The sequence below is a fragment of the Pteropus vampyrus genome, unplaced genomic scaffold (genome assembly GCF_000151845.1).
Source record: "Pteropus vampyrus isolate Shadow unplaced genomic scaffold, Pvam_2.0 Scaffold36, whole genome shotgun sequence".
In the NCBI taxonomy this organism is placed as follows: domain Eukaryota; kingdom Metazoa; phylum Chordata; class Mammalia; order Chiroptera; family Pteropodidae; genus Pteropus; species Pteropus vampyrus.
In genome coordinates, this window is record NW_011888817.1 from 3,915,296 (window position 1) to 3,919,007 (window position 3,712).

Consider the following 3,712-nt stretch of genomic DNA (forward strand, 5'->3'; position numbering starts at 1 on the left):
TTTTTTTTTTTTTTTTGTAAAGGCAATTAACTAGTCCCAGGAAGGATCCTTCAGTTATATAAAATTTGTTTTATGAAATGTCATGGCTCCATTCATAATTTTGTCTTATTCTTCCAATTGATATATACAACTTTCAGAGCTCTTGTATTTGGAAGGCTGGAAGGGCCCAGACTTTGAAATAGTGTCTCGTTTTCACTGTTTTTGTTTTTGTTTTGTTTTGTTTTTTTAAACTAAAGCTATATAAAGCTTGTGGATTAAACAGAATAAATTTCTAAATTTAAAAATGTTGGCCACTCACTTTTACTTATCTCAATTGCAGGAACTATCTACCTTAGAGATCTTGCGGTGCCTACATTTTTACCTCTTTGGCACTTTGGGCAGAGTGAAGGGCAAGGGAAATAAAAGGTGGTAAATTTGTTTTACCATCTTTATTTTAATAATTAATGTGGTAAGTGCTGTGAAGGGACGGTGCATGGTGTGATTGGAACATATAAAATGGGCAAGGCGAGTCAGCCAGGTGTGGATGAAGAGTTCCAGACAGAGCAAACTGTATCTACACCCTGAGGCAGGAGGAGCCTGGCACATTCCAGGGAGTAAAGGCTAACGCAAAACTGAAGCAACTTCCCTCTCAGTGTGGGTGTGCGTTTGATGTTTGACTCTCCACAATCAAGTCATTTTTGGATTTAAGATTTAGCAGAACAATTAATTTGAGGAAACTTGGAGTCGACAATATATAAAGTAAAAAGCATGGAAAAAGGGGTTTTTGGCACCACGAATCTAAGCTGAGCAGGTCGACACATAGACAGTTAATTTGATTATAGTTTCTGGCAGTTGAAGCAAAAAGGAGAAAGAAAATGTCTGTACATCTCAATTCCAGGAAAACTTAGGTTTGTTTTTGTTTTTTACCTAAAGGACATGAACAGAAAGGGGCCGTTTTTACAGGTTGATTTTTAGAGTGATTTGCAACAAGGCAAAAAAGCTTAAGCCACTTCTGTAGGGACTGAACTTTAAATCTAGTGATGAGTAATAGAATCTCATGTGTGTGCAGCAACCTAAGAGTTTTCAAGGATCTTTCATGGGACTTTTCTTTCAATTTTATAATAATATGATGGGACAGCACAGAATATCTAGTTTTTAAGATGGCTGTTGTGACTTAATCCCTTCCAATATGAACAAACCAGTGATCATCCCTGGGGTACTTGAATACATCTAGCCAATCCATTCATTTACTTGTCCCTTTATTCAATAGGCTTTTATCCCTTCACTTGACTGAACTGCTCTTGTTAAGGTGAGCAGTAACCTCTATTTTTGCCAAAGCAAATGATTAAGTCCCAATCCTTATGGTACTAGCCCTGTGGGCAGGATTTGGCTCTGATGTCTCCTTTGCTGAAACACTCTTTACTTGAATACTTTCTTCACTTGGGTTCTAGGAGGCAACGCTGGTTTGCCTTTTAGATGCAACAGCAGTGTCTTCCTGCCTTGTTAGCTGTCCTTTTTATCTCAAGTGGATTCTTTCAAGCATGAAGTGATGGAGTTTGTCTTTCTTTGTCCTTGGTGGCTTTCCCTACATTTACTCTCCAGTCCCTTGACTTTAAATGGCATCTTTTTGATGTGTCAGATTTCTTTCCAGTCTAAACTTATCCCTGACCTAGGCCTCTAGCCAGCTACCTACTCGATTACTACATTCGGACGTCTGAAATGCGTACCGAATTGAACATGTCCAAGATAGGGTATTCTTAGTACCATCTTCTGATTTTAACCTTGTCTCATTTCAGTACCTGTCACTCTCATGTACTCAAAATTGAGTCAGTACTGACGGCAGTATTGTCCACCCTCCAACACACACACAAGCCACTCCACTCAACATCCTGAGTCAGATCATAGTATTGCTCAAAACCCTTGGATTGCTTTCTGCCTCAGTAAAATCTAAATTTCTTACTGTGGCTTGCAAGACCCAGTAGCATCGGGATGAAGCTGCTTTGGCAACTTCATCTTTTCTCAATCTGCTCAAGCCATAGCAGCCACCTTGCTCTTCCTTTAACCCATCAGAACTGATTCCTCTCAGGGCCTTGGTTTCTTCTGTTTCCTCTTCCTGGGAGGTGCCACCTCCTAATCTGCTATTTTCTTGGTTTTCCTCAGACTTCCCTAACTCCTTAATTTTATTGGATAGAAATTATTACTACATGAGATGATCTTTTTGGTTCCTAGGAACATGGTCTTGTTCTGGACTGTCTTTAGTGCCTGGTACACAGTGTAAGCAGAACTTTTTGATGAATGGGCGAATACATAAGTGATTGATTGTCATCGCCTCTGCAACTTGCCAGGTGCTACCAGGGTTTGAGGTAAAAGAAAATGAAAAGATGTGAAGATTGCTGCCCTCAAGGACTATTTGTGTATTGGAGATGTAAACATGCAAACAATTTGGAGTGGACAGAGCATAGTTTAGTAGCCCAGGATTTCTGCCACAGCTTTCTACTGTGTAACCTTGGTCAAGTTACTTGACCTCTAAGTGGTGTCATTTCCTCTACAGGAAATGATGGAATCTACCTCAGAGTTTTTTTTGAAGATTTAAATGTGTTAATACATATAAAACAATGATAGCACAGAGGTTTGATTTTCTTAGTACCATGCCATTCTAGTAATTATGGCAGATTTTAGATTAGACGTCGAAAAAGGATTTTAATAGGTCAATTTCTATTCAATGCAGTTTTTCTTTTTTTTTTTTTAGATATAACACCATAAAATTCGCTTTTAAAAGTGCAACTCAGTGGTATTTAGTGTATTCACAAGGTTATGAACCATCATCACTACCAGCGTTCTCAAGAGTAATGTGTTTGATGTTCAACCATGGTACTTCATTTCTTTTTATTGCTACATAGTATTCCCTTGTATAGGTATATCACATTTTGTTTATCCATTCATCAGTTGACATTTGGGCTGCTTCCACTTTCTGGCTGTTAGGAGTAAAGCAGCTATGAACATTTGCATACAAGTTTGTGCTGACATGTTTTCTCAGGTACATAACCTAGGAGTAGAATTGCTGGGTCATATGGTAACTCGACTTTTCCATCATTCTCACCAACGATGTGTCATTTTGATTATAACCATCCTAGTGAGTGTGACAGTATTTCATTGTGGTTTGATTTGCATTTCCCTGACAGCTAAGGATGTTGAACATCTTTTTATGTGCTGATATACCACAATGCCATTTTAAGCTGATTTGTATCTACACGAGAATATTTCTGAAATTGTGTCTGTAGGTTTAGGTTTGTGGCTCTCAGAGTCTTTGTAGAAAGTAGAGCTAATAATGCGTTTGTAAAGTGCTTTGTAGTCATAACCCATTTCAGAGGTTGGGGCTGGGATACTGGCCAAGCAAAAATTTGTTTCCATTTTATAAAGATGATCAGGAGACTCAGGGAGAGTGTGGCTTAAGGTAACAGAGCTGAAGGTCTAGTTAATATTACTCATCCTACCATCTGATAACCCAATATTTTTTCTAAATATACAGATCTGGTATTATAACAATCACATAAGATGATACAGAAACACTGCCCAAATGTGTTTGGCTATTAGAAGAGCCTTGGGGTTTAGGACGTAGCTTAATACCTTGATATCCAAGTTTAGCACTTGAAAATTGCATGGCGTTTATATTTTGAGATTTCAGCTCTGCTCCATCCTGAAAGATGAGCTCCAAGAGTCCATAAGTATATAT